At 39.8% G+C, this 26,494-nt stretch overlaps 1 long non-coding RNA gene and 1 pseudogene across 4 annotated transcripts; both read left to right on the top strand.

Moving 5' to 3' along the window:
- The first annotated feature begins 329 nt into the window (after nt 1-329).
- On the top strand, nt 330-18,231 carry LOC143681050 (uncharacterized). 4 transcript variants are annotated; one of them, XR_013174327.1, is made up of 5 exons: nt 330-1,980; nt 2,687-2,843; nt 13,266-14,142; nt 14,732-14,830; nt 15,672-16,290. It is a non-coding gene; the product is annotated as an uncharacterized LOC143681050 (long non-coding RNA). The 4 variants fall into 4 exon arrangements; XR_013174325.1 differs by adding an exon at nt 18,011-18,231 and having other exon boundaries at nt 332-2,843; nt 15,672-17,535; XR_013174326.1 differs by adding an exon at nt 17,383-17,634 and having other exon boundaries at nt 343-2,843; nt 15,672-16,626.
- On the top strand, nt 4,885-5,987 carry LOC143681049 (UAP56-interacting factor pseudogene; annotated as a pseudogene).
- Nucleotides 18,232-26,494: the final 8,263 nt, after the last annotated feature.

Raw genomic sequence — 26,494 nt, 5'->3', positions numbered from 1 at the left:
CCTTTTTTTTTTTAACATGGGCAGGCACCGGGAATCCAATCCAAGTCCTCTGGCATGGCAGGCAAGCATTCTTGCTTGCTGAGCCACCATGACCCACACTGTTTCCTCTTTTAAAAGATCCCAGCAAGCAACTCCACCTTCAGTGGGTGGTGACATACCTCCACGGAAATCATCTAATCAAAAGTTACCACCCACAACTGGGTGGGCCACATCTTCATGGAAACAATCAAAATGCTCCCACCCAGCAATATTTAATGAGGATCAAAGGGCATGGCTTTTCTGGGGTCCACCACAGATTCAGACTGGCACAAGGATCTTTGATGATGAGGCAAAATTGAATTAGGGTAGGCCTTAATCCATATGACTGGAGTCCTTATAAGTCAGAGGACATTTGGACATCCTAAGAGAGGCCGGAAGGAGAAGGCGGAAGAACATCACCGTGTGACAGAGGATGGTCAGGAAGCTCTCCCCAGGACACAGAAACCTTTAGAGAAAGCATGGCCTTACTAACAGTTTGATTTTGGACTTCTAGCCTCCAAAATCATGAGCCGATAAATTCCTGCTGCTTAAGCCAACTCGTGTGTGTTATTTCTTACAGCAGCTCTGGAAAACTAAGACAGTTTTTGGTGCTGAGAAGTGTGGTGCAGGTATAACAACTACTTAAAAATGTGGAAGTGATTTTGGAATTAGGTAATGGATAGAGGCTGGAAGAATTTTGAGGCATCTGATAGAAAAAGCCTAAACTGCTGTGAAGTGAGCTGTAGAGAAAGATTTTGTTGGGGTTGTTATTTTTAAAATCATTTTAGAGGATAAATTGTCATGAGTAGAATATTGGTAGAAATACAGATGTCCAAGGCACTTCTGGTGAGGCCTTAGGAGATGATGGATTTTTATTGGAAACTTGAGGAAAGGCAATCCTTGTTATAAAGTAGCAGAGAACTTAGTTGAATTATGTCCTAGTGTTGGTTTGAAAGTGGAACTTGTAAGTGATATACATGGATATTTAGCTGAGATTTCCAAGCAAAATGTGGAAACTATGGCCTGGTTTCTCCTTATAGCTTATAGTAAAATGAGAGAGGAAAGGGAAAAACTGAGAACTGAGCTGTTAAGCACAAAGGAATCCAGCAACTGATGATTTGGAGAATTTTCAATCTATCCAGATAGTGTGCCCAGAGACTAGGACCAGCAGCAGTTCTAACAGGTTCCTCCCAGTTTGTGGCGGGTGAGTCCCCCACAGAACAGGTCTTCCTGTAAGGGTGTGGTAGAAGTGCTTTTTGCTAAAGAGATTAGGCAGATGACTTATGGATCCAGTCAACCATCTCAGAGGAAGTCAGATTTGGAAATGCAGTTATCCAGGAACAATATGTGGAAGATCTGATAACTTGGACCAATTTAAATTGCACAGAAAACTAAGGGTTTTTGAGAATTTTCTATAAACACTTATAGAATTTTCTATAAGCATGGACTGAAAGGGAAGGGCAGAATCATGGAAACAGATTTATTTCCTCAGACCAGTCCATCTGTCCATTATACATGATCACATTTCATACAATACTATTAGGTAAATACTGTTATTATTATCCCTACTTTACAGTTGAGGAAACTGAGGCAAAGAGTAAGTGTTGAGGATGGAATCATATGCCCCACAAAGGACATGTTCAAGTTTAGTCCATGTCCCTTCAGGTCTGAACCCATTTGTAAATAGGACCCTTGAAGATACTATGATTAGTTAAGGTGCTGTCTCATTTGTGTTTAAGATCTTGAAGAGTCTATTTTGAGGAGATCACATTGAATCAGTGTGAGCCTTGATCCATAGGACTGGCATCCTTACAAGGCAGAGGAAATATGGACATAGAGAAGCCAGAAAGAAATCACCAAGTGACGGAGAATTGCCAGAAAGCTATTCCAAGAGTGTGACAGATTTTGGAGAAAGCACGGTCTTGCCAACATCTTGATTTTGGACTTCTAGCCTCCAAAACCGTGAGTCAATACATTCCTGTTGCTTAAGCCAACCGTTGTGTGGTATTTGTCATAGTAGTCTGAGGAAACTCAGACAGACATGTTAAATGTGAGATGACTATTAGAAATTCAAGTGGAAATGCCAAGTAGGCAGAGTCTGGAATTCACAGACGAAAAGGCTAGAGATGTAAATTTGCGAATTGTCAATGCAAAACACACGAGTAGAATGAATAACCTAAGAAATAAAAATAGAAGAGCGGTCCAAAGAACAGTCTTGGGCACTCTGAGATTTAGAGACCAAGGAGAGTTTTGGCAAAGAGTATGACTGAGAAGGAGCACAGTGTGGTAAGAGGAAAATCAGGAGAGTATAGTGTCCAGGATGCCTAGTGAAGAAACTATTTCAAGAAGGAGAGGAGTAATCAACTGTGTTAAATGCCGTTGAGACACCTAAAACAATGAAGACTAAGAAAAGACCTCTGAATTTGCCACAAGGAAGTCATTAGTGACCTTGTCAAGAGCAACTTCAGTGGAGAGATGGGGACGAAAGTCCATTTGGAATGGTTTGAGGGGATATTTGAGGCAATGATGAGAAGACAAGGCGTATCTGATAAACCTCTTTAGAAGTTTTCCTATAAAGGGATGCTGAGAAATGGGAGGATAGCTGGGAACGGAGAGGACCTGAGATCTAGTAAGAGTTCTGGTTTACTTAAGATGGTTGATATTTTAGTTTCCTAGGCTGCTCAAGGCAAATACCATGAAATGAGTTGGCTTGAAACTCATGGTTTAAGGCCAGGAAAATGTCCAAATCAAGGCATCATCAAGGCAATGCTTTCTTCCTAAAGATCAGCTACTGGCAATCCTTGACTCCTCTGTCACATGGCAAGGTACATGTTGGTGTCTGCTGGTCTCTCCCTTATCTTCCGGGTTTCCTTGATTTAGCTCTTGCTTTCCTGGCTTTCTCTCTCATGTCTGAATTAATTCCATTTATAAAGGACTCCAGAAATAGTTTTAAGACCCCCCCTGAATGATGTGGGCCACATAACAGAAGTAGCCTCATCAAAAGGTCCTAGTTACAATGGGGTCACCCCATTTCAACCACAATGTTCAAGGATCGGTGGGAATGATAAAGAAAAAATTACTAAGGCAGGGAGAAGAAAAATACAGGAGCAAATACCCGGAATAAGAAAGAGTAGAAGAGATTCAGTGAGGGAGTGAAAGAACTGCCTTAGAAGGAACACAGACTGTTCATTCGTTGTACCAGGAAGGAGGGTAGAGCATAGGGCTATAAATACAGCTAAGTTATTAGATTTGCTGGTATGAAGGTTATGTTCTATTGTATTACCTTAGATTATTGATTATGCTGTTTTCATTATTTTATTTTCTCTATTTTACCTCAGGTAAACGAAATCATGCAAACAGAGCTTTTTGGGTTTTGGGAGACTACTTTGCTTGGGTTGAGATCTGAGTTAAAAAGAATTTTAAATTGGGCATTATATCTCTCTGTCAAGCAAAATCCACAGCTCTGTGTAAGACAGGTATGAGGTTCTGTAAATTCTAATAATTGAACACCAGAAGCTACCATTTCTGAGTGTTTACTGTGAGCAGGAAACTGTGCCAAATGCTTTCAACACTAATTCTTCCTCACAGCTGTTCTCATGGGGCACCTGGTTTTATTTTTATAGAAAAGGAAATTGATGCTCAGAGAAATTATCTTACTAAATGACAGCTGGTTTTCAAATTTAGATACAACTCTAAACTCTAGGTTTATAACCCATTTTTAAGTTTTAACCAAGTATTAATAACATAATGTTAACATGGGAAAGCCCGAGTCATTCTCAGAGCCCTCTCTGCTCAGCTTGAAACCATTCCAAACAAAAATTCATTTGATAAAAAGCTACTTTAATGTGAAAGAGAAGATAATAACTAAAGGAATATGGCATGGTCTTGCTCTTAAGTTGCTTCTTCCAGGAGGGCAGGAATAATATTCCAGTATCATTGAGAAGACTAACATACAAGCTAGCAAGAATAAACACCTTACTGATGGGACTTAGTCATGCCAAGATATTGGGGGGATGGGAGGTAGAGTTAAAAGTGTAAACAAACATGGACAGGTGAGGAAAAAAAGCAATCAAATCAATGCTTTGCTTTACGTTTTTTTGGTAACACTTTGAGCTAGTCATTTTGGAATAATATATTCAAAAGCTTAGCTTTGAATTTGGCTCAATTATGTTTTCATTTGCACTAATCGAAGTTATGACCCAGCTTAGAATAATGGCCCAAGACCAGCAGAAGGGGAGGCATGCTTTTACAAAGTTTTATTTTATTTAAACCTTTATATTCAAGGAAGTAATTGACTGCAAAGGGGTAAAAGGGAACTTTCTGGGATAACAGATACAGTAGTGGTAATTACATGACTACAGTTGTAGAATTCATAGAACTTCACACCTAAAAACAGTGAATTTTACCAAATATAAATTATACCTCACTAAACCCTGATTTGAAAAAAAAGAAGGTCATCTTAATTAGCAAGCTAAAAATTAAATAAAAATACAGTTTTGGTACAATAATTTAATATTTTCAGATATGAAGAAGAGTTAGTAATTTTTTGGACTTATTATAAAGTTAATAATCAAATTTTATATGATACAATGAACTATATCAATATATATTTTTAAATAGGCTAGAAGAGAAATATTAAGAGATTTTTTTTTCTTTTCTTTTTTTTTTTTTACATGGGCAGGCACCGGGAATTGAACCCGGGTCCTTGGGCATGGCAGGCAAGCATTCTTACCTGCTGAGCCACCGTGGCCCGCCCTGGAGATTTTTTAACAAGGATTTGGATTATCAAATTTTTAGTATTAGTATCAGTCTTAGTACAGAATTATAAGGCAATACTATATTTTAAAATATCTCATACAGGACTGTTCCCAGCGTGTCGTCTTCGGTTATGAACCGGTTTGGCACCCGGTTGGTGGGAGCCACGGCAGCTCTGGCGCCGCCGCCGAAAACCTGCAGCAATGAAAACCTCGACAAAATTGATATGTCTTTGGATGATATAATCAAATTGAATCGAAAGGAGGGAAAGAAGCAAAATTTTCCAAGACTAAATAGGAGACTCCAACAAAATGGTGCCCGGCAATTTAGGATGAGAATACGATGGGGAATCCAACAGAATTCTGGTTTTGGTAAGAAAAGCTTGAATCGTAGAGGAAGAGTCATGTCTGGAAAGAGACGTCCTTACGGGATTATCACTGGTCTTGCAGCCAGGAAAGCAAGTGGAATTCAAAAAGGAATTAGTCCTATGAATCGACCACCTATAAGTGACAAGAATATAGAGCGGTATTTTCCTGTGTTAAAAAGGAAGGCAAACCTTCTGAGACAAAATGAAGTACAGAAGAAACCAGTTGCTGTTCTCAAGAGACCTAACCAGTTAAACAGAAAGAATAATATTCCAGCCAATTTTACCAGAAGTGGAAATAAATTAAGCCATCAGAAAGACACACGTCAGGCAACTTTTCTTTTCAGAAGAGGCCTGAAGGTTCAGGCCCAGTTGAACACAGAACAACTGCTAGATGATGTAGTAACAAAGAGAACTCGCCCATGGCAGACTTCTACAACTAATGGAGGAATTTTAACTGTCTCCATTGACAATCCTGGAGCAGTGCAGTACCCAGTAACTCAGAAACCACGATTAAGTCGTACTGCTGTACCCTCATTCTTGGCAAAGCGGGAACAATCTGATATAAAGAAGGTTCCTAAAGGTGTACCCCTACAATTTGACATAAATAGTGTTGGAAAACAGAGAGGGATGACTTTGAATGAGCGATTTGGGATCCTGAAAGAACAAAGAGCCACTTTCACATTCAACAAAGGAGGAAGCCACTTTGTAACCGTGGGATAGATCCCATGTCAAAGGGACTTTTTGAATGACAGCTCTATTTGAAAAGTTGAATTGCTAGAAGAGTTTGTCATAGAAATTCAAGAAACTTTATTGCAAAATATTCGCAAGGCTAAATAACTATTTTTATTTGTGAAGTTTTTTTAAAACATGTATAAAATAATGCCCTGAAAGGATAACAGGGACTATATACCTATCTGTTCTTAAAGTTTTCATGGTTAGTTCAGCAGAACAACCCTCTGTTTGAGTTCTTTGGTTCCTCATGCAGCAGAAGATAGAAATCGATTATTTTTGTGATAGTGCTATTTAGAATTTCATCTCCTTTGCCTATTGTTTAGATTTTGCCATGGTAAATCTTGGTCTTTGGAAATATGAGTAGGGTCCCTTCATTGCTGTCACTTATACTTTAATAGTTTTGATGTAATACATGCAGTTGCCTTTTCTTCAGTAAAAATGTTTTTTAAAAATTTCATTAGAATTCCAGTTTGGGGTTTTAAGATTCAGGGGAATATCTGTAACTCAGTTCTTTTTTTTCTTCAGCTAGTGTTAGGTTAATTCCTCAGAATGATAATAAATCTTCAGTGAAAAACTTTTAATATGAAATATGGCTCTAGGCATTAGTCTCAGTTTAAGATGTTGGTGTTAAAAGACTGTAAATGCATGTTTACAAAGTTATCTGATAGAGCCTTGTAGGAGAAGGTCCAATGTAAAAAAATCTCATAATTTGTGTTTAGTAAATGAAGAAAGCTTGAAAGAAAGTAGCAGGTTGAGGAACAGGTAACTGAGTGAAAAACTTTAAAATCCAGGTAGAGGTATTCTGTTTGGATGTAGTATAATCTTGGTCCAATGTCCACAAAGTATTTTTCAAATAATATTTAAAAGAACTATAATTATTACATAGATTGAGTCCCTTAGATATTTTGGTAGTAAAATTAATAACCATAAAGACCTATACTTCTTTATTATTTAAAAAGTTGATTTTAAAACCTTTTGAGTTTGCCAAATTAAGCAGTATCCTATTCCAAAAAGAAAAATATACTTGTCTATGTCACAAAGGAAAGTAATGCAAAAGTGAAAAGAGTTGCAATATAACCTTGCTTTATACCTCTCACTTTGATTTAATTTATGGTATAAAGTTCAGGAATTTGTGGGGAGGAAACAATTTGGTTTTTACCCCTACTGGCGTGGTACAAGGAGTTAGTCTTTTATGCCAAGATCTTAGAGTCCTCTGATAGTTGTATACTAGAAGTTATGGCATAATGCCAAAATGCAGCAAAATATTCCAGCTAGAAGTTATAAATTTGGTCATTACGAAGCTTGATCTTTTGGTTTTCTCTAAATGTGTGTTAGTTTCTCTAGAGTATAATATTAGTGTTTACTTTTCCTATTAAAATAAACATTTAGTTTATCACTCTTGCCTGCCTTGCATTGTGTACTAGATTTCATTGTCACTCATGCTCCTTAGGTTTCTTATTGGTTTATTCAGAAGGCATGGAAAACTGTCATTAACAGTTTCATGCTTATACCAAAGAATTAAATCTGATCCTAAATATCTGGTATTTTGAAAATACTTCTACTGATAAAGGATTATTGGAAGTCAGTCACAGTATTTGAAAATAAACTCTAGTCTCTCTAGCTATTTTATGCTTTTTGTGGAGGCCAAGGTACCTTTGCAAAAACAATTTTTGCAAGTATGAATGTTTGTATTTGGTCCAGGAGCAGTACATTTTAGACTGGTTAGAATTACTGGTAGCTTATTTTAAAGCAAAGGAAAAAACAACTGAACATGAGTTTGTTGTGATTAGAACAATTTGTGAAAATATGGTGTGAAGGTAGTTTTCAATTTCCTGTTATGTTGAATATTGTACAGAACTATTATTAATGCCTTTTTTAACCTTAAAAATTGCCCCAAATATTGACATTAAGTGCATCAAACAACAAAATGTCTTTGGTATATTATTCTTTGTGCATCTGTAATTTAATTTTCTTTTTAAATATAAAATTTTGCCTTTGGTACAAATAAATTAAAACTGAGTGCTAATATGTTGTATATACACAAAAGAGAAGAAATTTCCTTTCTTGAAAGTTTAGCTGCTAATATGGTTTGTAGTCATTCTTTTTTAGTACTTAAAGATTTTTTGTTTTTTAAAACAGGATGCCATTTAAAATTCCTTTTGCATCAAGGCGTATGTAAAACATTGATGCAGTGCATCACAAATCGAAAGTTTGTATTTAATGAGGACGTGCTTTACCTGTACTTTTTGGTGTTTTTGGAAAAGTTGCATTTAGATCTATTCTGAAAATGTTCATTTAAAAAAAAATAAAATGTACAGGTTTCACATAATTTATTCTTAGCTATAAAGATTGAGGTGTGGTCTTTAGAGTGGCGTTTGTTGTAAGGATCTTTATAGTGATTATATAATTACTAGGTTTGAAAAGTTACTTATTTAAATTGTCAATCAGTATAGACTCTGATATTGGCATCCCTCTGACTACTCTTTGACCATTTCATTCATAGCTCCAACAGAAGATAGCCAACAGAAGTTAAAATAAAAAAGAATCCGTTTACTTAGAATGCAGAACATCAGAGTTAGATGAGCCTTTAGAGATCATCCAGTTCAACCTCTCATTTTACATCCCAGTAAAGTAAAGTTAGGCCCAAAGTTTTCAAGACCCATGTGTGGCAGAGTCACTTTCTGAGCCCAGATCTGATTCCCGTTCATTATAAACTGTTCCTGGGAATTAAGCATCCACAGAAAGTAGAAGTAGATTCCACTGAGGTAGAAATAATAGTTGTTTTATTTTCTGGTTTTTTTTTTTTTAGTTCTACATATTTCATCTCTATTAAAGATTACAGTATTCTCTGTTTAGCATTACATGTAAGCTGTTAAGAAATTCTCAAAGACAACAATAACAATAATTCTAGCATATGTCTGATATTGCAAAAAAATTTCTTTCCTCTTCAAATTAAAGCTGGAATGGTGTGTGGCTTGGCAGATATCTAAAGTGCTAATATCTAAGTGCTAATAGCAATGCTTTTAGCATTTGTGGTATGGTAAGTAAATCTAACTCTACCAGTGACAATTACGAGAGTCTGTTACTTTGGTATTCAACTTAGACAGACCTATTAGAAAAGGCCCATGTTCCTTATTAGACATTATGTATTTTTTCCTGATAGGCTTAAACTTTTCACCACAATTTTGCTTATAAGTAAGTCATAAAATACTTCTTAATATGAAGTAACTTACAGACTTCATTGCCAATCGTTATTTTCTGTTAGGATGGGTTTATGCATATCACTGTATTTTGCTGTCAGTAGCTTCATAATTCACACGATAAGTACTGATGTTTCTAGTTCTAGTTTTAGGGTAATTTTTCTTCTGATTTGTTTTTACAATAAGGAGATAAGAAAGAGAAAAAAATACCTGACTTTCGTACTACAGAGAATGAATGCCCTACATTCTAAATGCAAGCCATATTATTGTAGAAAATTATTTCTTCATTTCTGGATAGTATAGCCTTGAATTTTCATCAAAATTTTATGATTATTTGTTTTTTTGTTACTGTAAAAAGAAACGATGTGATTTCAGCTTCCCTTAAAAAGAGTTCTTTTTTATAACTCAGTTTGGAATTATTCTTTAAAAAAAAAATTCAGTAAACACAGTTTATAACCTGAGTTTGAACTTTTGTGGACTATTAATAGGGATTGAAAGATTTGCTTGTAAATTGTAGATTTTCAGTGTTTCATTTTCTCTGCTCTTATAGTTTATTTTCTATCTGAAATCAAATCAGCAAAAAAGATTGATTAAAGACAAATGTGATACCAAAAAAAAAAACTCATACAAAATAATCCAAAACCATGACTAACTTCAATGATTTAAACTTCCAGAATACCATAAGTGATATTTATATTATATGCTAAAAACTCTACACTTAATAGTTAAAGGCAAAGAACCACTAGCTAACTTATTTAACTGAATAACTTGTTTCCTAAAACACAACTGTAGCTTACCTTCTAATGGCAAAGGAAAATAAATGATTATTTTTAACAGAATTGGATTTAAAAAAATAAGACTATTAAGAATATAGAAAGAGGTAATCAAATGATGTCTCCTCTATATTAAAGTTTCAATAGAAGCAAATACACCCATGAAATCATTTACAAAGGATGCTCAGCCTTATAATTGTTTTAGATCAAAGCCATTTGACTATTGGAAGCTGGCTTATAAAAACAGGATAAAACTATACATGAAACTTCACAATTTAGATTTTTACGCACCCCTTCTTTACTACCCTGTTTTTGTTCCACCAGCTATACCAAAATCAACTAACTTAATTTAAATTAGGAGAGGTAATATAATTCTAAAGCCTGGAAATCCTGGAACAAATGTATTATATAAAAACTCTCTCAGTCTGGATGAAAACAATGATTGTGGCAGATGTCATTTGCCAATCATAATATATAGACCTGATTTTTTTTCCTAATATGGAAAAGAAGTATATTTTTATTTGTGGCTTTAATAAAAATACCCTTCAAGCATTGTGTTTCATAAATTAACTTTTAGAAAAGTGAAAAATACCTTAAATGAACTAGCAATTGTCCTCCCCCATTGAAGCCCATCTTCCAAAATCCATTACAAATTGTTCATTTATAAAAACCAGACAGACTTAACCACATCTTTTGAGTATCAACAAACTGACTTTGTCCATGTGCCTTCTAAAACATTCCTTAGGGTCTTTATCTTAAGATATAGCAATGAAAAACAACAAAAAAATTTGAAAGGAAGAAAAAAAAAGCCATTCAAGGCATCACTTCGTAGGGAATGATCATGTTCTGGATATTAACTTGCAAAGAACATTTGTTCATTGAGGCTTTTCAAGAAAAAATGCTGAAGAGTGGTACTGTGGCATTCAGACATTAATACAAGGGGTGCTAGGATGTCACAGAACAGTGCCAACTAGAGAGCAATTACTCTAAGAATTTTTATTCTTTCCAAAATTGTAAGAAGTAAATGTATTTAATAAATAATACTTATTAAAAGTAAATAAATCATGGAAGTAGTTTTAAATAAGCAATCTCCGGGATGTGGGGTCACAAGTCTGAACTCAACCAAGAGAAATCCCTGCAATGACAGTTGTTTCTGTTAGGGAGGGAGAGGTTAGGGGGTTAGAGTTCTAAAATGACAGGAACAATGATGGCAGCAGGAGTGAGGTAAGAGTAAGCAATAAGAAAGTTTGGCCCTAAGTTGCAGATGAGAGAAGGGAATCTCACGGGCTTGCTGGACTGTACACTATGAGGGCTTGGTGTCCTTCAGAGAGGTTGATGAAGAGGACAGGAACAAGGAGTGAGGTATGATTTGCTCATGTGGAAGGAATTAGTTCAAAGGGATATATGAACAGAAAATAGGAAAGCCTGGAGACAACTAGAAAGCTGGGAAGTTATTCTAAATAAGGAAATGGCTCTGTTGTATGTGCTGTTGGGGAAGGAAAACCTGATATATAAATACCTGCACTAATTAGCTATTAAACATCTTTCAGATATGTAACACTACTTTCTTGACTTAAACATAGTGAATGTAAAACCATGATGTGCTGATTTAGGATTTTGCAAAGGCACTAGGTTATTTATCATTGGAACATTAGTAATCTCTACATCATTCGACATTTTTATTTTCAGAACATCATCACTGATGACTTATTTTGCTGCCATAAGCCTTTCATGAAATTCCGTGTGGCATCAACTCCAGTTTGCTGAGGGTTTGGCTTGTAAAGCTCTAGCATAAAGTCCCCTCTTCTTAGCAAAGGTAACTTCTAAGGAAGCACATAAGTACAATCTTATCATTCTTATCCTTAAATCTCTCAGGACCGGCCATGAGGTATCACAGTGCAAGGACAGACTATTTCAAATGACAACACTCCATTTAACAATCAGTCTTAACTATGTACAGCAAAAGCAGAGGCTCTGAAATTTCTTTTTTTTCTTTTTTTTAAGTGAAGACTAACCAATTCCTCTGTGACTAGAACCTGACTAATGCCACTATGTAGACTACAGGGTTATGGCCTGCAGTTGATGAGGTTGCGCCATCTTGAATGCAAGTGTACACTAAATACACTAAGTAATGTTACTTAAATCCCAAAATAACTTAGAGATTGTTTTTTGTTTTTATTTCCTTTCCTTCCTCCCTTCTTTCCTCATCAGTGGTGGTGACCATGGTGGGAAGGAGGGGAGGGGAGAGGGAAGCTAAGTTTCAGGTTACAAAAGAAGGAAACTGTCCTCACAGTAGCACCATAGGTTCACAGCTCAGTCCCTCCTTATTATGAAAAAGTCCCTTTCCAAAATGTGCTCAAGTTCACTCAGCAAAACAAAACAAAAAACTTAGCTCTTATTACTATTCTAGATGCTAGAAATACAATGGTAAAGACATTAGCCATAGCCCCAACAGCTTAGTCTAGTAGGAAAAATATGTAAGCAAACAATCACAACACAGTGAACAATAACTGAGTAACAAATGTATGTCCAAACTGAGCAAGGACAAGTTAGGAGCAGGGAACTACAGAGTGGTAACAAAGCAGCCTACAGGATGCAGGTGGCTCATTCCAGGGTTAAATACTTTCAAAGCAAAAACTCAATTTCTGGACTAAAGTTTCAAAATTCTGAACAGGAACACTTTTATGTTAAGGTTCCTACACATTATATAGACACACAATAACCCATACAATGGGAACGATTCTTCATTCACACAATTTAAGACCCTCCCAAAATAGGCATCACATGGAGAAACATGGTAGGGATTGTACAAAATCAGGACAAAACTTCTGTTGCTGTATGAATAATATAAAATTTTGCATATACCGTTACAAATATAACATTAGATTGTAATCCGACAGTCTTATAAAAATGGTTTTAAGGTGGATACTGAACAGGGAATCAGGCCCTAAAATGTCTGCAGGTTCAATAATCACATATGAAATTTACAATAGCCATTGTATTTTTTGCAAAATAAGTGAAAATTACACATTTGGATTTACAGATTTCTGTCTTTCATCCCCTCATAATTACCAAAGCTACCTTTATTATGTAAGTAATTTTCTTTTTTTAGAAGCAAGGGGCAATTAAAGTTCTAAATATTATAGACTTCAAAACACTTGAAACAAAATTTTAATGACCCAACATTAGGAAATGTTCCATACTACCATATGACACTCCCGGCTTATCATATGTAATACTCTTGTCTAATTTCTCATACCCCTCGATTAACATTGTTTTATAAGCTGCCTATGGAGAGAAACCCTGCAAAACACAAGAACACCACACCAACAACAGAATGCAGGTCACTGTGACATGGCAGACCACTCTGCCAGGCCAACATTGCAGGTCACTTTACGCTGACAGGGCTTTTTTTTCCAGGACTCCCTCCCTCCCCCTGAAGAACCGGAGAGTGTCGGTTTCACAAGGTGTGTGGCACAGCTTTCTTCAAAACCAGGCTTTATCAGGTTCCTGGAGGGTCACCCTGCTATGCGGGCTTGAGACCGATTTTTGTAGCAGCAGCAACAAAAAAGGTGACCCTCTTCGACCGGTGACCTTCAGGCCTCTGCGCTTGGCCATCCTGACCCGAGACCGGTCACCGCCTTTCATCTCACCCAGGGGACCGGCTCTCCCACTTCCACGCCGAACTCGGACGCGACGGCTCAGGGCGCCAGGCCTGCGCTCTCCCTGAGACGTCCCGGGTGTCCCCCACACCTCCCGTCTGCGACGCCGGCCGGGCCCGGGCCGCCACTGCTCCCGCCGCCGGCCGCAGAGGACACATGTCCTCCCCGCAGCCTCACAACGCCCGGACGAGGCCTCTCCACGCCACCAGCCCAAGCCCTCGGCAGGCCCCGCTCCTGATTTCACCCCACACTGCGCCTGGGCCAGCGGAGAACTTTCCAGAACACTGCCCCTTCCTGGGACGTCCGCAATAGCCCCCCAGGAGGGAACCTCGCTTCATTTAATAAGCGCCTACGTTGCGCCCAGGCCGAGGTAGAGGCTGGGTTTCTGCCGAGGAGACCCTCGGTCTCCGCTTGGGGAAGCCGCGCGCTCCATCCTTCGGGTCAGCCTCTAGCTCTGAAGGCAGACCCACGGTGAGGAGGATGGGAACGCGGGACTCGGACAACCGCGCCCCCGCGCCCTCAGCCCACCTTCTCCTCCACTCTGCCCGCCTTTACCTCACAGGACCCCGGAGAGTGCCTGAGCTAAAATTAGGACCAGCACTGCGCGTGCTCGCTCGTCGTGAGGCGTGGTCCGGGTGAGTCACCGACCTTGCCCCCACGCGCTGACGTCAGCCCCTTCCCGGAAGGGTGGGTATTGGAGTGTCCCCTGAAGCCCCAGAACCTCCTCCTGGAAGTCCTCCAGGGTTAAGCCCTGGCTCCTCATCCAAAACTAGCTGCCCTCTGATTCTGACCCCAAACTCAGGACGAGTTCACCATCGTCCTTGACTTGCTACCCTTTGCCTTATGACGTCTCAGCATACGCTCACATCTCCACTGGTAGAGAAAAGGTGTGGTTTGTATATGTATTATAATCCATCAGTTCAGGCCAGCTTCGTCTATTCGGTTTTTTCAGTCTGCCCAAACTCGGTTATTAGTGTGTGACCTTAAACGAGTTACTTCATGTCTGTACGTATGAAATGTGTGAATTGGTTTCTAAACCGTCCTTGAAGTTACTGATTCTTGTGGAAACTTCTAGGGGGCAGAAACCCTGTCCGACACGTGATCATTCAGCACTGTCACAGCCTTACGGGTAACTAGCAATTTACTGAGGTTTGCAGTGTGCTAGGTATTTTCCAAATCTCTTCCTCCTGCCTCTTTAATACTAATTTCTCCTTTCTGAGTTAGGTGCTGTCGTCCCCGTTTTACTGAAGAGGAAGGAAATCAAGATGAAGTGTTTCCCTAGGTTCTACTGCTGATGAATGGCAAGCTGGAAAGCATTCCGAGGTCAGGGTACTCCGAAGTCTGTGTGTTTGGTGGGAAAGAGAGCTGTTCAATGTAAAGTCTGTGTATTTGGTGATAAATGTGGCTGCTAAACATATGTCTAATTCTGGATATATCGATTTCCCTAGCACAAGTATTTTCCCCTTAACCCCATCCTGCTACCTCTGAAGGAGTAATTCCCTCCAGGTCAGGAGATGTCCAAGAGAAGGAGGTGCCAGACCTCCAACATGTACAGGAGGGAGGTGACTAAAGAGGCACCCGCACTCACTCATGACCCTGAGAGTGGTGCCTCCTTAAATTTGAGCCCTGGGCAACTCACTTGCCTCATCCTAGTTCATTAGCAGATCAGGCCTTCCCTGGACTCTCCTTGCTTGCTTGAGATGAGAGAGGCCATCCTGCTTGAAGAGCCCTCATCCAGAACCCCAGCAGCCAAATGTTCTCAAGTGCAGGAGAAATACCTAGTTTCTCTTCTGCCGATCCCCTTTCAACTATAAAACAACAGAAAATTTCCTAATGTAACAGCATGACTGTGCCAAAAACAAATTTGAGACAATAAGAGCTTCTCAAAGTTTTGAGCAAAATGATGGTGCCTGTGTACTGGAAGTAGAACCAAGTGGAGCTGCTGTCACTGTTACCTTCTGGCAGTTGTTACTGTCATTGGGTGAGTAGCACAGCCCCATCCTTGGTCTTCATATGCTGCATCTACCGGGAGCACCCTCCTTCCCCAGCCTGTTTCTTAAAGATCTCTAGACCTGGCCTGTCTCCCCTCACACCATTGTATCCACCTGCTCCTGCCCCGCAGGCTGACGAAGTCACCGCTGACTGCCCTCCCTTCTTTTGGCAGGTTTCGTGGCACCTGTGGCCAAACACCTTGCGTGTGCTCTGCAGGAAATGGAGACATGAACAAGCAGCCTTCCCTAGGACAAAGAGCAGCAGGGCTGTATGGGCAGCAACTTCGTCACCTGTCTTGGAGCTGGACACACAGACAAGGAAGCGTGGAGCAGTAGAGTTCCTTCAGACCGAACAGCCCAGCCCCTGTTTGATAACTAAGGGAACCTGAGGTCCAGATAAGGTGACCTGCCCGAGGTCCCAGGGCCTGTGAGTAGTAGAGTGTCCAGGTTGCCTGATTTCCAGCCGAATGTTCTTTCGGTAGATCACACTTCTTGTTCTAAGACTCAGATGGGAGAATGAGCGTGGACACACCTGGTGAACTGTAATGTGCATTATACATCACAGAGGGGTGTTAAAATGATAGTATGAAGTAAATAAAGAGATGAAATCATAGAGAAGAAATGAAAAACACCATTCCTGAGGCCCTTTTCCCTTCTCTTGCCCTCCCAGTTTCAGGACAGATGAGAGGATTATTTATCCCTCCTTAGTCCTAGGACTTGTTTCCCAATGGGAGGACCCGATGAGTTGGATTCCCATTTTTAAACCTTTGTTAATAAAGATCTTGTGTGTCATTTCAGGTTTTGACTTTTTATCTCTCAGCCTTTACTTTCCATCATTTCCCCATCCCAGAAGCCCCATTAAGTGTTAAGAGCCAGAAATGTAACTGGCCACTAATGTGGAAGGATTGTGGTCTCCCTTCAGCAAACGGCTTCAGCAGAGGAAAGGAGCGGGAATCCTGGGCCTGTTCCCAACCGTGCCCGGTGACTCAGTGGATGACACAAAGCAAAGCATTGCTTTTGTGGGAGATGTGGCGCAGTGGAACGACACACACAGGCTGCTCGTCGGAAGGGTGGAAAGCGTGGGGTAGAAGCCATCTGGCTGGCTCCCTGAACAAGGACAACCTCAAGGTCTCTGGGTGAATCCAGTTTCCTTGTAACACGTTAGCAGTGAGCCCTGGGTGAGCCCTGAGCTGTGGCCCACTTGAGCACCTGTCCCTGACCGAGCCTCTGAGCTGGTCGAGGCTGGGTTATGGCCCTTGCCCTTGGTGACGTCATTCTCCCAGTCCAGGAATGCTCCCTGACCATTCTCAACTCCACTTGAATAACGCGTTACAGAGCTGCTCTTCAGGAAGGGATTTGAAACTTCATCTATTTCTATTTTAAGCCTGTAAATCTTTTTCAGGCAACAAGTAGATTTGCCATTTATGTAAAAGCACGGAAAACAGGTCCTGGCACACAGAAATTGATGCATAAGGGTTTATTATAATAACAAAGGGTTTATTATTTCTAGAAAGACATTTTTTAGTTATATAATGACAAAGGTATAGAATAATGGCATAAAAATATATCAATATATAAATGAAATAGAAGCCACATTAAGTGAATTCTATTGGGTATATTAGAAATATCTGAATATTTCATTTATCTAAATTAAATACATATAGATAATATAAAATATATCTTTCTATGATACATAACAAAATCTTTATATAGCATATTATAGTTAAAATAAATGGAACAATGTGTAATTGTCAGGGTTCATTATTATTATTAAATATAACATGTAACAATTCTCTTATTACTTGTTCAGATGGCCTCGCAGGCTTGTTTTATTTTCAGTCACTTTTCACCTTTGCCTTTGTCTATATCGGCCCCTCAATGCAGTCAAAAAGTAATTTTTCGGGAATTGAGATGCTGTGATGGGTTTAACTCTGTTCACAAACTTAAGTGAACAGTGCCCTTGGAGGACTTAGCATCGAACACCAGGATATGCTCAGTAAATGCTCATTGGATGGACAGATGGACGAACAAAGAGAGGCACGTATAGTAACTGGGTAGAAAGCACTTAGACGTGTTAGGAGTAGCTGCACCGGCGGCTGGGGGCACGCCAGGGACTGTAATTGGTGTGGCAGGAGAAGCACATGTCCTGATGACGGGGGAGTGGGTGGGTGGGGGTAAACCCCAGATTGGTGCTGGAGTTCGCCCTGGAGGAGGGGCTGGTCCCCATCCTGCTGATGTGATGGTGGAGAAGGGGGGCCCGAGGGGCACACGCCTGCCAGTGCCAGAGGCAGGCAGGAGTGAGGAAGCAGGCAGGCCAGCTCGGTTTTCATGGGACTCGTACTGGACAGACATTTTAGAAGTCAGGCGAGGTGAGAACACCTTTCTGTGGAGTGCAGTCCATTTTGGCGTCACACAAACCTGTGGCTGGAATTTGAACGCCACCATTGGCCAGCCTTGGGAACCTTAGGGAAGTTCATTAATTCCCCTGAGCTCACTTTCTCCAACTCCACAGGGATTGCAAAGCCTTCCTCAGAGCCTTTGGAGAATTAGATGAAAAATAGATGTAAAACGTCTAGCCCAGCACCTGGGATGTCTGGCATGGTAAATATCCCCTCCCCAAGCCACCGCTCCCCTATCCCTTTCTGATAAGAGTGGTTATTAAGCTTTCTTATGGCTTCTGATTTCAAAGTCAGGGCAATGGAGAAAGCTGTCTTTGGTGAAAATATTTCTTCTACTAGGAAGGGAGTCTGGTGGGGGGGGCTTCGGGAGAGAGGGGTGGGTGTGTGTGTCCTCAGCTGCCCAGTCAAAGGTGCTGGCTTCAGAAGACCACACGTCGATTTCAGTCCCAGGAGTCAATATGGAGCCCCTCACTCAGCTTTCTCCTGCGAAAAGGTCTGGGTGATGGAACACTGTCATATTTAGATGATGTCTCGTAGGGAAGCCTCGGTGGGTTAGTCACCTTATGATATGACATCATATTGCCACTCAATATAGTAGCAGCTGTTGGTTGCTTTGAGGGGCAGGGGAGGGGTCAGCTTCAGTTGACCAACCACATCTCAAGGATAAATTGGACGGGACCAGACAGTCGTAAGACGTGAGAAGAGGAGAAATCCTCCCCTAAATAGGGTAGTCTACAGTTTTCTAAGGATTTTCAGCACCTCACCCCAAAACGTGAGTCTCATCTTTTCCTTGTCTATGGGGTCAAGCTGGGGCTATGTCAAGGGAGAAAGGCTTTTGGTTAGGAGGCCTCCAGTTGGGGGAATGCCCACCATGGCCAGGCTGGGTCAGACCCACCCGTAAGAGTGGTGGGGAAGTGAGAAGTTCAGCACACCAGCTGCTTAGTTCGACAAGGAACCGAAAGCAGTGGTCTGAGGGTCAGGGGCTGTGAAAGCCTGGAGTTAGGGAGCTGCAGAATCTGTAGGTTGGATTAGGCATCTCACCCTCCACAGGTTACATAACCATGGGGCCAGCTCAGCATCCCGTGGAGGCGATGGTGTTACCTCAGCCTCGTTCTGGGTGAAGCCAGGGTTTGAAGATGCTGCAGATTGTGCTGCAGCTAGTTTGGGGGTATTGATTAGTCACATCATAATGGGATGCCGCCGGATTTGGTTAACCTCTTCCCTTCCTTTCAATGTATTCTCCCCCAGGACATCTCTACCTCTTTGGGGGCCCTGTGCTTTGGAAAGAGGATATTGTGTATCAGAAATGTGAGATGTATAGGTTAATGGATGCGGAGAGAGCTGACTATTCCTGTTTTGAAGCTGAAATCAGCCCAGAGTAAGGGAAATAGCAAGGTTAGAGAGAAAAAGCCCTGGACTGGAAGTCAGGAGTCCTTGTTTGGCAGCTGGTTCTGCCATTTATGAGCTTTGTGACCTTGGGCACAGCATTGCTTCTCTTTAGATTTTGGTTGTTTGGTTCATGCTGTTGAGGTGCTTCCAAACCTACCTGGCACTCCCCAGCCCTCTAAGAGTGGATTCGCCGTTCTGTTGTTGGCAGAGGTGAAAGGGCACAGGGTCTGGCTCTGCCACTCATTGTGTGACCTGGGACAAAGACATCCCCTCTCTGGCCTCAGTTTTCCCATTTATAAAATGTAGGTTTCTATGAGACCTCAGTGAGATCAAGTACTTGAAAGCCTTTTCTTAGGCACTGTGTAAATGAACTTAAATGACAACGTGAGTTCTGAGTGGGAAGGTGGGTAAGGCAGGCTGAGAGGGGCACGGTTGGGGTTCCTGGCAGGCCGAACGGTGGCCAGGGCTCAGAGCTTCAGGGGGTGGTCACCTCCTGCTCACTTCCTGCGCCTTTCCCAGCAGCTGAGGGAGGGAACCAACCAGGACGTTGTAAAGATGCTGAAAGCAGCCAAAAAACAAGACAAGATAATATAGCTACAAGCTTTTGCCCTGGGGTCATGCCACCCAAATGGACACAGAAACAATGCAAAATCAGAGAAGCCTCCCAATTCCTATCAGTGCCCAGGAATAATAAACAGTCCTGGACTCTGCACCACCCCGAGTGGTGGTGTCAATTCCTACAGGTGCAAAAACACCTCCAAGAGGAGCCCTGGAAAGAGTAGATAACTACTGTGCAGTGATTGGAAAAAGTGTCCTATCTCAATTCATCCTTGGAGAAAAGTCTCAGATACTTTATAGAAATTCTTGAAATTCCTGCTTATCCTTCATGTAAATAGATTAACCAAGGGCTAGTGATTTTGCTTCAACTCTCCCTTTCAGACTGCAGGGAAAGCAAATTTGGCCAGCCCTTTAAGCACTCTTCTTTGAGCCATAAGCATAATCTCTCTTCTTTCCCAGCAAAATGGGCTCTCTCTCTCTCTGTTTTTTATTTATTTATTTATTTTTTATTTTTGACTCCCCAGGCGCTGAGGCGTGTAGAGGTTGGCAGGAGGTGCGGCTGCCATAGGAGCAGCGTGTTGCCCTCCTGCTGACTCATCTGACATTAACATAATTATGTTTCAAGAGTCAAAGTGATTTTCAAACTATGAGTAATGCACGATATTAGAGAGAATGTTTACGAGGCAGTGCGTATTTCGCACACGAAGTAAGCAGCTGCTACTAACAGCTGAACTGGATGAAGGAATGAAAAAATGCTTTTGCAAAAGGCAATCTTCCTCTCTGTTTTTTTTTTGGAAAGGACACAGATGTAATGATAAGGCAGGTGGATTCAGAGTTCCCTGTGGACAGGTCTAGATCTAGCATCCTTATCTGAATTCCTTGGTATCTGGTCATTTCATATGAAAAATATATTTTGAGTCTTATTTTTCACAATACTAAACTCTAGGGAAAGATGGATTTAAAGACTCCAGAAAATTATTTCTTAAAGCAGATTTATTGCCTGTATCAGTAATTCTAACAGTCTAAAATGGAGTGAAGAAATGTGCTGCTGCTTCTAAGGTGGGAATGGGGACCCAAGTCTTTTCTCCTAACTTTCAAGTTGGGAAGCAGAAGTCCACTGAGGGTGAATGCCTTCTTTTTTTTTAGATCAGGGATAAAAGCATAACAAAAATTACAAGTCATAAAAAGCTAATAAATATAAACACCAAAAATCAAGAGTAACCTAATATTTTTATTAGTCATCTGCGTGACACACCTGCATTATTTGCCTGGCTGTTTATATGATAGAATTAGTAACATCATTTCCATAGAGAGAACAGAAAGAAAATTGGATCTTTCCTCTAGCATGGTTGATTGACATTTGTTTTCTATTACTAATAGCTTGCAAAAATTTTTTTTTTCCAGCTTACTAGTAATATCATACAAATATAAATTTTGGTACTATTGTAAATTTTAGGGAAGTCTTATATTTCTTTTATGATCTTCTATGAGATCAGGGCATTTCAAGTTTCTGTGTACAATCTTAATCTGACTAATCTTAATTTTTTGTTGTTTTGTTTTTTGTTTTTGTGAATGCCTTCTTAACACCCTTTTGCCTACTTAGTAACAGAAAAGTGTAAGGGCGGTTGAGAGCAGTGTGCAGGAGAGAAGAGCTGGGCTCCAGTCCCGCTCCAGAGCTGAATGTCTGTTCCTTGCACTCCATTTCCTTGCTCTGCCTGCCTCAGAGTGAGCTCTGGCGGACAGCAATGCCTTCTATCCTACCCCCACCAAGCCCCACCCCTTAACCCCCATGTCTCAGTGGGATCCCATTCATGGCAGGTGCTCAGTAAATATTTGCAGAACTAAGGAATGAGATAAGAGCTATGATCACCAGAGCTCGGTTCTTCTTTTACTTTGCTTTGTTGCTTTACCGAGGGCCTGGGGGTTCGGCAAGTGGTGCTGTCTTGGATATACATCATCTGAAGGCACTAGCGTTTGTAAGTAAAAATAACTGCTCCTGTCCTTGAGAACTAAATGTGAAAATCAAATGAGAATAGAGCACTTCACTTAGAAACACTCCTTAGGAAAAGACTTACTTGAAAACACGAGAGCTCTTTTCATTTGTATGTTGGAAGTAAATCAGGAAAATTGCCAGGCTTAACTTTACCTGCTGATGCTTTTTTTTTCAATTGACAAATCTTTACACACATACAGTCCATACATGGGTCCACACATGTTGTACGATTGGTGGCTCACAAGAGCATCACACAGTTGTGTATTCATCACCATAATCATTTTTAGAACATTTGCATCACTCCAGAAAAAGAAATAAAAAGAAAAAACTCATATATCCCATACCCCTTGCCCCTCCCTCTCATTGACCACTAGTATTTCCATCTACCCAATTTATTTTACCCCTTATCCCCCCTATTATTTATTTATCCATATGTTTTTTATTCATTTGTCCATTGCCTGGATAAAAGGAGCATCAGACACAAGGTTTTCAGAATCACACAGTCACATTGTAAAAGTTATATCATTACACAATTGTCTTCAAGAATCAAGGCTACTGGAACACAGCTCAATAGTTTCATCACCTGCTGATTCTTGAACTAAATCATCAATGCAGGTTTATTATCTGTTTGTCAGGGCAGGGCCGTGTGATGGCCGGTGAAGGATAAATAGTTGGGCTACATAAGCCTTTAGAAAAATATAAGTTCCACTATCAGATACACATTTCAGGTACAAAAGAAAAAAATTATGAACAACAATTTTGAAAAATTAATTCTGCCATTTTTTCATGGGAAAAATATCTAGTTGATTTTATATGTAAAGACTCTATTTTTGAAGTTAATATGGACTCACACGTATACCTATAGCCTTTTATAAAATCCTTCCTCTCTGCAACAAATGACTCTGTTCTCTTGTTTCCATTTCTGCTTTGGCTTCTCTGTTTTCATTTCCCTTTCCTCTTTTTTTCCCTCCTCTCCATCCCTAGACTGACTCCCTCCCTCTGCCCTTGTCCAGGTGCTGCTTTCCTCCCCAAGCACTCCTTCTCATCTTGTAAGCTTTCTTACAGCATCTCATAAGGTGTCATTCACATCGCGAGTGGCCAATAAATATAGAGAAATAGAAAAAGTCAAGAAACAATTGCATGTGAAGTCAGTAGCCTAAGCACACATACAAACATGTTACAGTTCATGCAGCAAAAAAGTAATTTTATTAGATTAATAGTTATGCCCCTTGAGTGGACGTCTTTTGAATGTTCCATGTTTGCATCATGGGGAAGGGAAGGCCCCAGAGAAGGACTCACCGAGAAACCTGACCTGCTCTTGACTCGGAGGCCCAGGTCTGACCTTTGTAGGCTGCCGGAATCTCTTCTCCCCACCCGTTAATAATGTCATCAGGCAGTAAATATAAACCAGTACGTTCACGGCTAATCAATACAGAATGGCTGTGAAAGAGACTCGGGGTCTGGGGTCCCAGCCGGCCTACCTGAGGATGTGGTCAGGAAAGAACACGGAGTGTGCACTCCCCGTCGGCTGTCATTGGTGCTTCTGTCCTGGGCTGACTCCCGAGGAAGGGGGCATTTCTGAGGTTCTTAATCTCCGCTAGTCTCTTTATATCAAACCTGCGTGCCCAGGCCAGCCCTGCTTTTGGAGGTGCGTTACTGCTTATCGGGCCAGGCAACCTCATCTTGGGTTTCGATGACAGTCACTATTCTCTAAGGCGGCAAGTAAAAGGAATGCTCACTTTTGATACTGATTTATTTATTTGTAGAGTAAATCATTTAATAATCATGTAATGGTATTGTAAAGTGAGTGGCAGGTTGCTGAAGGATCCAAGTGTTTACCATGTATTCTAAAATAAACCTCGCTTGTTTAGAACTCTCATAGAATAAAGTCATGCTATTTTTTTTTCCTGTGAATCCTCCTTTCTTTACTACTTTTTCCCCTTCCCTCCTCTCTGGGGCTTTTTGTTTGTTTGCTTTTGATAGAAGTTTTTCTAAAAAAGTATATCGGATGAAGGGGCCTGGGCCTTTTTTCAAAAAAAAAAAAAAAAAATTTATCAAAATGCTGTTTTGTGTCCTTCTTGTCTTCATTTTTAAAAAATGCTTTATTTTTTCCTCCAATTCCATCTCTTCCTCATCAATAGTGAAAGAAAGGAACAGCTTCCAAAGGGAAATGGGGAAGAAGGGAAGGGCAAAAGCTGACAGAAGCTGAATGAATGCCCTGGGTGTCCGGAGGAGATACATAGGAACTAGTCTAACAGGATAGAGGATTTTTTTTTTTTGGCATGGGCAGTTTCCAGGAACCAAACCTGGGTCTCTGGCATGGCAGGCAAGAATTATGCTTTACATTTTCGTATTTGCTCAAGATGTAAATGTCTTCTGATATCATTAAATATTCTTCTACAACATCATTTTTAATGTCTTCATAGGAATCCGTTAAATGTTTAGCCTATAACTTATTTAACCAATACTCTATGTTACACAGTTGGGTAATAGCCGATCTGTCAACATTACAAACAACACTGCAGTGAACATTCTTGCAGCTAAATCTTTGTGCAGAGCCATTCATGTTCACATTAAATATCTTTTCTCAAAAGAGAACAGCTAAACTAAGAGTATACAAATCCCAGCCTTTAATATATGTGGCTCCTGCTGCAATTTTACTCTGAATTTCTGTAAGCATGAAGAAATTTCACCCTGAGTTTGTTAACAAAGTTTATTTTTTGTTTATGAATTTTCTGTTCAGAGCCTTTGTCCATATATCTGTTGTTATCTTGATATTTGCAATGATTTGAAATTTTTTTTCAAATAATCTTTCCTTGGCTTGATATTTGCATTTTTATATATTATTTGACATAGAGGTTTTGAGATTTAAAATAGCCAAATCCATCAATCTTTTCTTTTCTTAAAGATGACCTTTTCCATACAGAACTCTGAAAATTATTCCACATTTTCTTCTAATTAAAAAAATTAAAGACAAATTTTACATACAGTGAACTGCACAAATTTTAAGTGTATCTTTTTTAAATTTTTTTATTAATTAAAGAAAAAAAGAAATTAACACAACATTTAGAAATCATTCCATTCTACATATGCAATCAGTAATTCTTAACATCATCACATAGATGCATGATCATCATTTCTTAGTACATTTGCATCGATTTAGGAAAAGAACTAGCAAAACAACAGAAAAAGATATAGAATGTTAATATAGAGAGAAAAATAAAAATAATAATAATAATAAAAAAGACACAAACAAACAAACAAACAAAAAACAACAAAAAAAAACCATAGCTCAGATGCAGCTTCATTCAGTGTTTTAACATAATTACATTACAATTAGGTATTATTGTGCTGTCCATTTTTGAGTTTTTGTATCTAGTCCTGTTGCACAGTCTGTATCCCTTCAGCTCCAATTACCCATTATCTTACCCTGTTTCTAACTCCTGCTGGTTTCTGTTACCAATGACATATTCCAAGTTTATTCTCTAATGTCGGTTCACATCAGTGGGACCATACAGTATTTGTCCTTTAGTCTTTGACTAGACTCACTCAGCATAATGTTTTAAGTGTATCTTTCTGTGAGTTTTGACAAGTACATAAACCTGCGTACCCTAAACCCCAAGATACAGAATTTACATCACTCCAGAAAGTTCCCTACTGTCCCGTTACAGTCTATTCCCACTCTCCACCCTCAAAAACAATCACTGTTTTAGGTTTTCTCATCATAGATTAGTTTTGCCTGTTTCAGAAGTTTATAAAAACTCAAGGAATCATGCAGTCTGAACTCTTCTGTGTAAGGATTCTTTCACTCAGCATAATGTTTATGAGAGTTCTCTGTGTGTGGTGTGCTTCTGGAGTTTGTTTCTTTTTGTTGCTAACAATAATGTTCCATTGTGCGCCCATTCCTCTATTGATAAACACCTGGGCTGCTTCCACTTCAGAGCTATTGTGAATGCAGCTGCTATAAATATTCTTTGTCTTTTGTGTGGACATATGCTTTTCACTTCTCTTGGGTAAATGCCTAGAAGTAGAATTGTTAGCTCATAAAGTAGGTACATGCTTAGTTTTATAAGAAAGTGCCTGTTTCACAAAGTAGTTGTACTATTTTACATTCCCCAGTGCTGCATGAGAGTTCCAGTTGTTCTTATCCATGCCAACATTTGTTGTTGTCAGTCCTTTTTAATTTAGCCATTCTGTTAACCAACAGAATGCAATGGTAGCTTAGTGTGGTTTAGATCTGTGTTTCTTTGATGCCCTTGAGTTATTGAACATTTTTTCATGTGCTTCTAGTTTTATTATGTTTTTAAGTTTTATTCTAGTTGTTTTGTGTTTTACATATATTTGTTCATCTAAGAGCCATTGTGATGTATGATTTGAGGTAAAGCACTCAGTTTAGTTTTTCCTAAATAATCAATTATCCCAGCACAATTTTTTAAATAATAATTTTATTACCTACTGATCTGTGACAATTTTTTCATTTATGATATTTTTACAGATTAAATTCTTATGCTTAATGTGGCCTCAGAATATCTGTTCTGTGCCACAAATTTGTACATATGTTCTTTTGTCATTTCTGGGGTATTTTATTGATATTTCCTTTTGAAAACGGTTTTATACCTGGCAGGACCATGGTTCCATTATTTTCATGTTCATGTTC

The sequence above is a fragment of the Tamandua tetradactyla genome, chromosome 4, assembly GCF_023851605.1.
Source record: "Tamandua tetradactyla isolate mTamTet1 chromosome 4, mTamTet1.pri, whole genome shotgun sequence".
Lineage (NCBI taxonomy): Eukaryota > Metazoa > Chordata > Mammalia > Pilosa > Myrmecophagidae > Tamandua > Tamandua tetradactyla.
Note: the sequence above shows the minus strand (reverse complement) of the source record. Positions and strands in the feature narration are given on the sequence as shown.